This window comes from Elaeis guineensis, chromosome 4 (assembly GCF_000442705.2).
Source record: "Elaeis guineensis isolate ETL-2024a chromosome 4, EG11, whole genome shotgun sequence".
Classification (NCBI taxonomy): Eukaryota; Viridiplantae; Streptophyta; class Magnoliopsida; order Arecales; family Arecaceae; genus Elaeis; species Elaeis guineensis.
In genome coordinates this window covers 126,175,416-126,189,616 of record NC_025996.2, presented here as the reverse complement: position 1 = coordinate 126,189,616, position 14,201 = coordinate 126,175,416, and positions in this window count along the sequence as shown.

Below are 14,201 nucleotides of genomic sequence, written 5' to 3'. Positions count from 1 at the left end.
TGCTACAATCAAAAAATTAAATTTTTCTTGCTGTTCTACTTCCTACAATCAAAAAACTCAATTTTTCTTGCTGTTCTACTTCTACAGGCTTGGTATCGATGAATAGAGAAGAGAGATTATGTTGTTTCCTCAAATTATTAATAATGTATATTAGTCAATAAGAAACTAGTCCTTGTTTAGTGATATTAATATTTGATTTTGGGCAGTGCTTTTCCTAAAGTTTACAGCCACAAATGTTGTTTAAGCGACACTTCCATTCATTGTTCTGTTATCTTGAAGCTACACATTACGCCATTACGGTTATTGGCAATAGAACTTCTTGAGTTCTTTCATATTTAGGCTGTGTCAGTCTTATAATTATTTTGCATTCTGTATTTTTTTACCGCAATAATGATTATGTTGTCCAAATGGATCTTGCAGTTTCCAGACATACACTCTTTTCGTTCTCCAGGCATGTTATCCTCACAATCTTCACAAATCTTCTGGCAAACAAATTCAAAGCACATTCCCCATCTGATTCCTATTTCCTATTGTGGTCGACCAAGCATTTCGATAAGGCATTAGGAATGGCCATCAACTTTGATCAACGGGTTGAAATTGAGGGTCAAACAATATATAAGTTGGAATCCTTTAGCAATTGGCAACTTTCGTTTGATAATATCAACTTCTCAAGATTTAGTAAACCATAAGAAAAGCCAGTTTTGATTGGATGACCAACTTTACCAACACTTTTCTCCGTTTAAAAGAGAAGCCAACCTTTTTATCCCACAAATTGCCTAATGCTATACATTACCAAAATACTAAACTTTCAGGCAATCTCCTTCCACATCTTTAATCTCATATTGATTCTAAGCATTTTTCCAGCCAATCTCTGCAGCCTTCTATTCTTGGATAAGCTCATCGTCCGACCTTCTATATAGACTCCAACCTTGCTTGCTTCATGATAATGTTCCATATTAGCCTCAATAACAGTCATGCTATAGGAACAGGATTTTCAATCATTCTACTGCTCGAACAAGAGAAGTATTAACTAATATATTCACACAAAGATTTAATCATAAAAACTTTAGTTATTTGGTAGGCAAATGCAAAGATCACCTATTTTTATTAGGGTGTAGCTAGGCTAGATCCAAAAGCCACGGGTATCCGATTGCAAGTGACTTTACCAACTTTGCCATAGGTTCAGTGCTCAACCATCCATACAATCATCTATTAATTATGTAGCCTTATAATTTTCTACTTGTGTATTAAATGTTTCTATTTTAATTTAAATTGTGCAATTCAATTGTCCAAATATTTGTTAGTGATATTGGCTCAATTTGGACATCCAATATGGTGATTCTAAAAACCAGTGAAATTTGTGCTCATCTAGGGTTTTCAATTATGTACAGTGATGGTCTGGAGTGTGCTTGCACAGATGCGCACCCATGCACACACATAGCATATAATCTCACCCAAGACACTACTTTGATTAATTAGTGTGAAAGACCATTTGTACACTTATTTTAATAGGTTCATCATGGGCTTTTAATTCAAGATGCCTTCTCGGACAGGGAGGAGCTGGATCAAATTTTTAATTAAGGATAAAATGGTGCTCAAACAAAGGAGCGGTTGGCCATTCAATGATTCAAAAAAGTCTTTACTAAAAATGAGTCGGTTTGACGAATCAATCAAGTCCTTGCTTCTCATCAACATCTCTTGTTTTAGTAAATTGACATATAGACTAGCAGTAGGCTTCACAACAGAGGCCGCCATCTTCAACAAATTTCGATGAAACACCAAGTAGTAATCCATATAGCCTCATTATTGGCCCAAAAAAATCTTCAATCTTCACTGTGTTTGATGTTTCAATTTTACTAACCCTCGATCAAAATCATTAAGGAAGCAACAAAATTCTCGGACTCAAATAAGCATTTTTTAATATTTTATTATTTGTTTATTTTGTATGCTAAAGGAGCTGGGCCCTTAATTATAATATTATTTAAGATATGAGAAAGTTTTTGTGCACCACATATGGTGCAATAAATTTGACATAGAACATACCATCCAATCATATTGGAGCACGTAGCCACTGCTTACCAACACACATTTAATAGTACATTTGATGCCTGCAGTTTTATTTTTTCTTTTAAAATTTTAAATGACAAAAATGTCTCTAATGTTCTGAAAATTTATGATATCCTATGGATATATTATGACATCTTGTGGTCAAATTATGATTTTCTGTATATAAAAAGTTATAATTTTTTTCAACAGTCATAAAGAGGGAAGGATATTTTTATCATTAAAATTTGATGAAATTTTTAAATGATAAAAATATCCTTCACTTCTTTATGATATTCTATGGCTAAATTATGAACATGAAGTCATAATTTGATCATAAGATGTCATAATATAGCCACATGACGTTATAGTTTTTTTAAAAGAGAAGGGATATTTTTCTTATTTAAAATTTTAAATGAAAAAGCGGAACTGCAGGTATTAAATGTGTATTGAAAAATGGTAACTGTATGATCCAATCAGATAAGATGATGCATTTTTTTTACACTGCATGTGATGTACAAAGAATTACTCTTAAGATAAGATATAGATTATGCCTTGGAGGCTTGACTCTAATGGCTGAAGTGAGAGGCCCACCAGGCCTAATGCCTGCTGCTTGCCAACCTAGCACAGGCTTCAATTGTTGAGAAGCACCACACAGGATTTGTGGGTGGCCGCCCCACGCGAGGGGACCTCACAGTTCCATTGTTGAGAGCCTAAGGTTTGGAGTTGGACATGATCTTGGCCCCAATGATTGGACTCTCCAGCTAAGGCTACATATATGACACTAGGTTTTAAGAAGAATATCTCACCATCAACCCATGGTTGGCTCTCTGTATCCACTCCTTTCATTATTGGGCCCAATCAATCACATGCTGAGCCACAATTTCCACCGGGTTGTTCGCAAGGGCCCTACTTGTCCTTGTTACACCCACTTTGTAGGCCCACAGGCCAGATAGAATCATGTCTAATGTGTCCTATTAGCCTCCTTCTGCTGTGAGGAAAGTGACTATATTAACAGTTTTTGATACAAAATCTCTATTAGATAGAGGCTTAACATCAGCAGACACAAGAATCTTCCATAGTCAAAAAGTTCATTAGGGAGGATGTATCCATATCAATATTAGTAGATGTTCTTATCCTATTGTTAATGGAGTCTAATAGCTACCAAAAGACAACCTTCACCTTAGATTTGGACCATTCAGAGACCATATGCAGCTGTTGAGATATCACATATCCCATGATAGTGCAATGACAATAAGGACAAGAGGACCTATTGACATTTTCTTCTTGGTACTTCTGTAGCATGAGTAGTTGCACTCTTTTCATAGGTTCATCAAGATTAGAGAAGTTGCCATCATGATTCTGAATGGCAGTTATAATAGGATTGTGATAGATGTTCATGTTGTTTGGCTGGCCTCCCATTTAACTGTGCATATACACAGAAGATAGAATCGAAAGCATTATAACCACCACTATCAAGGAGATAATCTGGTCATATTTGACCATGAAATGCATGTTGAGATCTCTCTTGTTGTGTGAGTAATGCAAGGGATGTGTAAGGGCAAATCTGACAATTTCTTCATGGTAGTATGTTTTTTGTAATTTCTTCATACACTACGTTATTAACAGGAAACATCATATATAAAAATTCTAATACGTCGAAAGGCCTAAAGTTATATTATATATGCAGATACATGACAAACGATAGGTGGCAACTCGTATTCTCTCATTATTCTGTTATAACAACTGTTGTATGATGGATAGTTGTCATTATTTGTCCTTTTTTGCTTTTTGTTTTATTAAAAATACTATTTCTTTGTACACATTAACATAGAATTTTCATGTTCAAATCTAAATAATACTATCATTTACTCTGTGAGCAATGACAGTTAACTAAATAACTGGTTTTAGCTTGGTTAGATTCTAAAAGCACTTTATTGGAGACCAGGTGGGTGTTATCCTTAAGGAATATTGGCATTGTTTAAATGATAATGACATAAAAGTGTTAGATGCTTCTAAGAAATGTTTAGGGCCCGCGGGAGATGCCTCCAACAACAGACAAACAATAAAGGTGCTTGTGACATGTTGATGTTGTTTATCACCATCCCATCTTGTTGACAAGCTGTGCTCCCTTCACCAGCCCAGGCAATATGATCTATCATGGTCTTAGGGTTTATCAACTATACAACTATTATCAGTATAGTTGCACCTTACTACATCACCATAACAATGGTATATGGGTTGCCCAATAATGGCACTGCAATTGTACAACTGTTATGAAGAATGCATGAGATTTATTATGCTAAATCAGAAAAATCCATAAAAACTAGACTACCGCAAAAGCTTTTGAAATGGAAATAAATAATAGTAGAATTGCTTAAGTGGGTTTTATAAGAAAGCAGGGCCGGCCCTGAGGTAGGTCGAACTGGATGACCGCCCCAGGCTCTGTATTGATGTTCCAATGGGATGTAAGGATGGCTTTCTACAATATTATAATAAAAAAAATAATTAAATAGATTAATGATGGGTTTTACATGCTGCTTAACGAATATATCTATAGAAAATTATTGCACGTAGATTACTTTTTCAATGATAATTAATGTTTAAAGTATGTTAATTTTTAATAGAGAAGGTCCCATTTTTTCATTTAGCCTCGGATTTAAAAAATGTTAGGACCGGCCGTACAAGAAAGGACAAAGTTATATTAAGTAAATTTGTTTAACAATTGTAGATAACCTTTAGGGTCAATAATTTTTCTACTTAGTTACTTTGGACTCTTAACCCTAAACATTTGACTTTGATCCTAGAGACTTGATCCAACCGAAATCTAGCATATCTGACTTAAACTTAGCCATCTTATTCAGTACCAGATTGCATCGGTCATGCTCGATCAAGTCTAATCATCTCAAATTAGGCTAGATCATATCGGATTTATCATATACCAACCTAATCCTTCTTGTCTTCACCAAATCCTAGTTCAATAACCCCAACCTTGGGCCAAACACAATATACCCACCCTAAATGCCTAGGATCTATACTTGTATTAAAATTGGACATAAATTTATTCAGTGTATACCTAAGCCTATTTGTCATAACTATAGTTGCATTACCTTGATAAAAACTTGTCCCATAATTCATTCCCATATCACGAATAGACACTAATGGAATTGTAAGATATATATGAATATATTATGATAAATTTGCTTCATTTTTTAATCACCATCAATCTCTCTTCAGGGACTACAAGTGGCACACTCATAGGCCTCCTTCTCATTAGTTCTTATGACTACCTTGATTTTCCATTTCCTCCCTATTTGTCATGTGTCCTCCTGAATACTAGCCCTCCATACTACTTTTCTTGTACCAAATCCTAGCATCATTGGAAAACAAAGGCAAGATGTAACAATCTCTCTCTCTCTCTCTCTCTCTCTCTCTCTCTCCTTCCTTGATACCTTTTTGATAGTATACATTGAATTAAACTTGGTGGAGCATTTTGCCCTTGTACTCATTGCTAGTGACTTATTTAGCCTTTCAAACCTTATCTCGACCAAGCACAAATTACAATCATACCATCCAATTCTCCTCCATAGGATCTTCTCCTGTCCCTTCAACAAAATCTCATCTATCTATTCCTTCTCCATATCATCAATCCAAGAGGAGAAGGGATGTGCCAATCTTCTTCGACCTAGCATCCCTTTTTGTATTAATTTTTCTCCCTAATCTTAGACTTCCATCTCTTTGATTCTTCTGTCTCTCCTGTAACCAATGAGACTTTATCCTTTCATATTAATCATGGCCACTAGATCTTAGGAGCTATCATCCTAAATCTTAATCTATCTTCTTCCCCTCTTACAAAATCTTATGGAAAAATTAGTCTCACTCCCCATGGACTTTTACTTATTTTGCACATACACCCCTTTTCTTAAAAAGTTTCAATTAAGCACATTAACTTTTAATTTTTATCAGTGTAGCCCTTTCCATCCATCTCCATCAATTCATTGATAGTATAAATTCACATGTAACTATCTCCCGACTATGTTGAATGGGTTTTATTCTAAAATTACTTTTATTTGATAGAAAAGCTTAGGATGGCAAGGTAGGTGCTGCTAAGTACTAAGACAATTTAGATGGTGTATGAGCAAATGGATGAAAATTGAGGTCATGCCTATTTAATTTTTTCTTTCTTAAGATACCAACAAAATACTTGAAAGCAATTCACTATATGAAGCAACAAATTGGTAAAATGTCTGTCTACAAATTAAGACATGATAATATATGGAGCTTGAGGAAATACAATCATAATACCAAATAAGTTGAATGCTAGTATTCTTGTTAAGACTTCTGGAAACATAAAATTTATTTTGAATATTGAACAAGTTCAAAATCATTCAGAATCACAAATCATTGATAAATTCACAAACGACTTTATAGTCTAATCAAAATCATCAGACAATCAATGTCACCTAAGTTTAATTTACCATCATCCTAAAATCAGCCAAAATACCAAAATTTTCATAAGTAGTTTACAAGTAAACTAATACACAATCAATACATCCAAACCAAAATATCAAACTACAATATCCAAACCATATATATAAACCAAAATATATCCACCCAGTTCTGACTAATTCACAAATGTATACCACAATACCATACATCCTAAGTAAAACACAAATATCCATACACCAGTAGTGTTTTTTTTTTCCTCTAATTCAAAGTAATCAAAGGAGGCCTATATGAGTATTAGCACTTTCTTTTTTAGTCGTTGGCTAATGGAGATGCCAACAATCTTTTCTTTAAGAGTCTGTTGATCTAGAAGAATTATTGAACTCAATATGGACTACTTTGACTACTATAGATAGGGTTAGATAGGGTCTAGAAGTAAGATCTATTATATTAAGAAGTCAAATCACGAGCCAAATTTTTGAAGACCATAATTTGATCATATAACATTTGATTTCAATGATTTTTTTTTTTAAATCGAGAAATTTTTCAAGATCTATGTCATGTTGCTACACTCTAGAAGGCGGTGCCCCAGGAAATTGGATCCAAATTCCTTTATTTGGGATCTGAAATGGGTTGGTTAAATAAAAATTTTTCTTTTAGATAAGATTTTGATCAGATATAATTTCTAATCTAAAAAGAGTCCAGTAGAACAATAGAAGGTAAAGTTGATATAAAAGTCAAGATCTTTCTCTTAAAGATTTTTGGCTTTTCTAGACTATTTGTATTAGATATGTTTATCTATATAAAAGAGTTCTCTAAAACTAATTAAGAAGATGAATCTGATCCAATTATATAAAGCAGAAGTTCTTCTATAAGTTAGGAAGAGAAATCTGATCTAAATTGAGTAAGGATATATCTTGCTATTATAAATAGAGGTTATGTATCCTAATTTTTTTTAATGAATCAAAGATACAAAAGGAAACTTAAGCCCTACTTCCAAAAAGCCTCTCTTCTTCTAATTTACTTTTATAAAATTTGAGTTCGATAAGTTGAAGAAAATCTTCTTTCTTTCCAATTAAATCATCCCCTCACATTGCTATCTTATATCCAATCCTAAAGTCCTATCTCCTTTGGTTTTCTCATTTATCTAAGCTAGGTGTAGACCCCTGTAACTAGAAGGTAGCCCACAAAAATTTCTCACACTATATTTCAAAATGACACTATAAGACACATGAAAGTTTCAGAATCATTATTTAAAGTCTTCCAACCAATTAGCATCTTCTTTTTGGTGCACTAAAATCTAACTAGATGATTCTTTTTTTTTCTTTCCTCAATTTTTTTTCTTTATGGTAGGTTTCTATTTCTTCTTTTATTTTTATTTTAGAACAAGGTTGGAGAAAACTCCTTTTGTAAATTGAAATAGAAGATAATATAGAAAATCCTATCAAAAGTAAGAAGGAACACAAAATATGACAACATAATCTTATAGTCTTTTCACCAACATAAAAAAACCTATCAAAACCTATCAACCTAACTAGTTGATTCCTTTTATTTTCTTTCTTCAATTTCTCCTTATGGTAGGTCTCCATTCCTTTTCCTTTTATTTTATAAAGAAAGCTTGAGAAAACTATCTTTGTAAATTGAAATAGAAGCTAACATAGAAAAACCAATCAAAAGTAAGAAAGAACACAAAATATGACAATATAATATAATTAACAGTTATTGCACCAACATTAAAATATCAAGGCTGAAAAACAAAGTTACAAAATAGAAATTCAAAAAAAAAGTAAAGGAAGAAGAGTCAAGACAAACTAAGAAGAGACTAACCGGTGCTACCTAATTAATAAAATTTATTCTTATCTAAACTTATGATGAGCAACTAAAGTCTTTTATTATTTTTTTCAAAAGAGATTTGTAGGCAATAGGCTATGTAGCAGGGTCAAGCCTTCTCTAAGAACATTTAAATCTCCAAATTATCATGAAGGTAGTAATATTTGAATCCAGGCATTGATACATGCAATCACCAAAAAATTTAATTAGCTTTGCAAACTAGTACATTCAACAAAAATATAAACTTTACCCAATATATATATATATATATATATATATATATATATATATATATATATATATATATATATATATATATATATATATATGTATGTATGTATGTATGTATATATATATATATATGTATGTATGTATGTATACATATATATATATATATGTATGTATATATATATATATATATATATATATATATATATATATATATATATATATATATATATATATATATATATATATATATATATATATATATATATGTATGTATGTATATATATATATATATGTATGTATATATATATATATATATATATATATATATATATATATATATATATATATATATATATATATATATATATATATATGTATGTATGTATATATATATATATATATATATATATATATATATATATATATATATATATATATATATATATATATATATATATATATATATATATATATATGTATTATATATATATATATATATGTATATATATATATATATATATATATATATATATATATATATATATATGTATGTATATATATATATGTATATATATATGTATGTATATATATATGTATATATATATATATATGTATATATATATGTATGTATATATATATATATATATATATATATATATATATATATATATATATATATATATATATATATATATATATATATATATAAAGATTTAAATAGGCACTTTAAGCATCTTCTCAAATGATTTATATTAGTAATGAATTATATAATTATTATTAAATATTTGATGAACATTGATTTTGATATCAAAATTATGACAATATCATATATCGTCACTAAGAATAGACTTTTAATTATCATTCTGCAATTCTATCATTAAAGATATGTATGTATGTATATATATATATATATATATATATATATATATATATATATATAAAGATTTAAATAGGCACTTTAAGCATCTTCTCAAATGATTTATATTAGTAATGAATTATATAATTATTATTAAATATTTGATGAACATTGATTTTGATATCAAAATTATGACAATATCATATATCGTCACTAAGAATAGACTTTTAATTATCATTATGCAATTCTATCATTAAAGATTTATATTTACAATGATCATTTTTAAATGTCATCACTAAAATCATAATTTTTAGTGATAAATTATAAAATCATCATTAATGAGTTGACAAAAATAGATTTTTGTACTAAAATTATTTTTTCACCTTAGAAAAGCTTTATTTAATGATGAAACTTTTGTGACAAATGAAAAACAGTCATAAAAGATATATATTTTATAATGACATCTCATTTCTTTGTTAAAGATATTGCCTAAAAGGTTTGTTGTGATCATTCATTATTTTTTTCATGAAATATAAGTCTTTTATGACTAATCTTATATTTTGTAACTAAAAGTTTATTATCAAAATTTTGAATTCTTGTAATGGAGTTTGGTGGTGCAAGTTTTATAATTAAAAATACAAATAGTTTGTTAGTGGTAGTAGAAGTCTGTTTATTTGGGATGATAGTAACCATAGCTAAGTTACGTGCTACTTAGGAAGGATTGGAGGTTGCAGTGATGCATTGAAAGTAAGCCATATTATACCTGAAGGAGATTCAATGACCGTAGTTCAATGGCTTTCTAAATCTTCAGTATTTGAGACTAGTTCCTGTTCAATATAACATGATTATTGGAGAGTGGTTGCTTCTCTAATATCTTATGAGGTAACATATATATGAAGATAGGAAAATAGTGCAGCTGATTGAAAAATTATAAAGATACCTCTTCGAGTTTGGCAAGAAATGGTTTAATACTAAAGTTTTAAAATGTTTCAATTAGACACCTTAAAAAATTTTTGTTATAGTATAGTTTAGCCACCTATCTCCATTATAAATCATTATAACATGATGGTCACGTGATTACAAAACATTCCTAAGCAATATCCTTTCCATGAACTTAGCACAGGGTTTTTATTTTGGTGAGAAATTGAAGGAGAAAGGAAGATGATCATGAAAGATTAGAAAAAAAGAACAAAGATAAAAAAATCAAGGTGATCCACTATTGGATCATCTATTAGTTGATTTGAAATCTATGCAAATGGATGAATGATAGAGGACGAAGTGCTTTAAGATCTATATAGGCAAATGAATAATAAATTATAGAGTAGTTTGAGATTTATACAGATGGATGAATGATAGAGAATATGGAGTTTTGACATCTATGCGGTTGGAGATCCAATTCTTGTTGGTGGGTCAAGACGGTCTATAGAGGAGGTGGGGATCAAGGTGGGTCCGAATGAATGGTCACCTATCGCTTGGGAGGAGGTGGACAGATTAAACTCGGGCCCGGTTTGGCTAAGTTTTTATAATATCAAAAAGTACTTTATGGCTCTCAGAAAGTACTTTGGAGTGATACAATGATGTTTGATAAAAATATCGAGAAGCTGTTTTGACTTTGCCACAAAGCTAAAAAGATATACTTGAAAAAAGCTGTATTTTGAAACTTTCTCCAAAAGTACTTTCTGACTAATATCGGAAAGCTGTTTTGCTTTTTCTAAAGCACTTTATCAATAAGCTCTACTTCTCAAGAGCTCTACTTTTCAAAAACTCTACTTCCAAAAATTTTAAAAATTTTACTGCCAACAGCAATTCCAAACAGGACCTCGGTGGACTCAGGCGCCGATGCTAGTTAAGTGCCCTTTAGTCTCACTCGAGCAGATGAATATAGGAGTAGAAGTGTAGTACCCTAGGCCCCAGCTCTTATTCTTATTGGAACAGAGTAATAGAGGCATGGTGCCCTTAGCCCTTAGCCTTGCTAGATTGAAGTGCCCTCGGAACAATGGCACAATACCCTCGAAACAGAGGAAAGAGGTGCCCTTTGAATAGAGGCATTGTGCCCTTGGAACATGATTGTGTTAGCCTTGCTGGTGCATGCAATGCCCTTGGGTGTAGGAGAAAATGGGAATAAGAAAGAGGGTAAGAGCGTGTATGGATCTACTCATTATCTGGCTTATAAGTGGATCTCGTCGCTGGCGCTTGATCTCATAGATAGTCTCATTGGCGGCACAGAAATATCTTCTAGCTCGTAGTGGACTTAAAGAAATAAAGCAAAAGAAATCATAGTTAAGAAAGAAACAAGCCAATTCAGTGTCAAGGAGCAAGAATTTGTAATGACTCCAAAGAAATTACATGTTTGTATTAGAGATTACAAGATCCAGGTAAGAAATAAAGAGAAAAAATGAAAGGCTTTTTTATTGGTGTCTTGGCATGATTCAGTACACTTTATACTCGGAGGAGACCTCTAAGGGGGTTTCTCCTGGCACGAGCTTCATCTTACTCTAGACCTTCTTGTATCTCCGGTGGTGTTTCTCCATATGCTAAAAGAATCTAGATCTAATATAATAGAACTGGGGAAGCAGGAGAAATCAGAAGTTGGTGGGTGTTAAATCTACAAAAAATTAAGAGAGTGTTTGGTTGGGAGGAGTAAGGGTTTGGAATCGGAATTAGAATGGGTGACTTCCATTTTAACTGTTTGGTTAGGAAGAGTCCTATTCTAGTTCTAATTCCGATTCTGGGTAGAATGGAAATGGCTCAATCTATATAGAATTTAATCCCTACTTTCTTCTATGAATTCAAATTTTCATTCTAATTTCGATTTCGATTCCGATTACAAACCAAACACTTCGAAGAATTTGATCATTCCGATTTCGATTCCGAGCCATTTTGATTTTCATTCTCATTCTGATTTCGGTTGCGAATCAAACACCTTTTAGGAGACCAAAGCTTGGGAATGGAAGAAAAATTAGAAGGGGCTGCAAATTCTCATCTCAGGAGCCATTTATAGATGGAATCACTGGCTGAATTTTAAACTTTCTAAATTGCAAGAGGGTTGGATGATGTCATGGTATCCATCATTCTCTTAATGAAAGAGTCATATATCAAGAATTCAAATTTAGTAGTTTGTTAGTTTAGATGCTGTTTCTCATGTTTGATTATTAGAAATTCTTCCCTTCAATTAGATTTTGAAGGAAAAATTTGTTAGATGTCCAAAATATCATATATATATATCTATTTGATATTCTCACATTTTTCACTCTTTTAAAATTTTTGGCTGGATTTTAATTGATTTGAAAAATGATAAAATTTTAACCAAAAAACCTAGGCTATAAGTGGATGCCACAGTTCAAATTTGAGCCTAATCTGATCTTATTTGATATATTTTCAAAAAAGCATCTAAATTTGGCTCAAAATCGAATTAGGTCGAGATTAATCAACCTGATTACATAGGAAATTTGTCAAATTAACTGCAAAATAGTCCACTTAGACCCATAAATCACTAATTAGGATGAAAGGGTGGTTGAAAAATTGAAGATCACTTCATAGAAAACTTGATCAGGATTAGCAAACCAGGCTGAACGAGTGAGTTGGGTTTGCTGATTCAAGGAAAATTGATGGACTTAATAGAAATTTTGATCAACTGAACCGAAAAATCGATCAATTAGATATCAAACTAATTTGGAGAGCGGACGAATCAGTTTTAAAACAAAGCAAGATGGAAGAAATCAGTTCAAAATGTGTAAATTGGGGGTCGAAATTTGTAAACTAAATCAATCAATGCAATTAGGTATATAGTTAGCTCAACCAAGTGTGTAATTAATTAATCCAAGATGGAATGAAGTGGTCTTTTGACCAATTCTAGGCTACACAGAGGAGGGAAAGGTGGGTTAGTGGGACAACAGGTTGCCATGCAACTAAATTGGTCCCTCTATTTTGTGTGGGTCCCGTATTGCCCAAATCAAACATACCAATGCTGGGTTCAGGCCAGGAGTGGGTAAAGGATGACCAGCACCATTACAGACATCAGAGATACATGTATTTTATGAGTAAGGCTGATGGAAATTCCAGATAGAAGCATATAAAATAATCCATACATATCATGAAGATAACATTGGTCTACAGTTTATCTCCTGTCTCTTTCCAAACGATAATTTGGAGATCTCTGTCATCCATGTTCCCAACTGGTGTGTTTCCTGTAGATTTCCGTCACACACGTGATCTTCTCTCTACTAATTCTACGTGAATAGAAGGGAACACATGGGTGGGGTCTCCAATTACTATGTTTCCTCCGCAAGTTGCTCTGCAAAACGTTTCTTCTACGTACCAAGTTGTGCAACGTTGTTCAGCGAGAGGGGGGGATGCGTCACTTAGGGTGGAAGTCCTGTAGTTTTAGACCATTACCTTGGAGGGTTATAAGGAGTAGGACAGGAAAACAGGACCTTGGACTTGGACTTTGACCTATCCATCATCAATAGGCCCTATCTGAATGGACGGTGGATGATTTAACCATAGGAGCCTAGATAAAAACTTGATGACCGAAATATCCAAAGTTTGTCAGAGAAATTGATCGGAGAAAACTAGAGATTAGGCTCATGTTGGGGATCACAGTACACCATTGCATAATTTATCGCTTTGGAATGAAATTCTCTGTGGTACTCAAAAAGTATAAAGTATCATAGGGTGCTGTGCATATTTTGGGACATCTATAAAAAAAAAAAAAAAAAAAAAAAGATGATTTTGTGATGTTTATTTAAACTGTTTAAATATTTTTAGAATTTATCTATTTTAATGTGTACGTTTT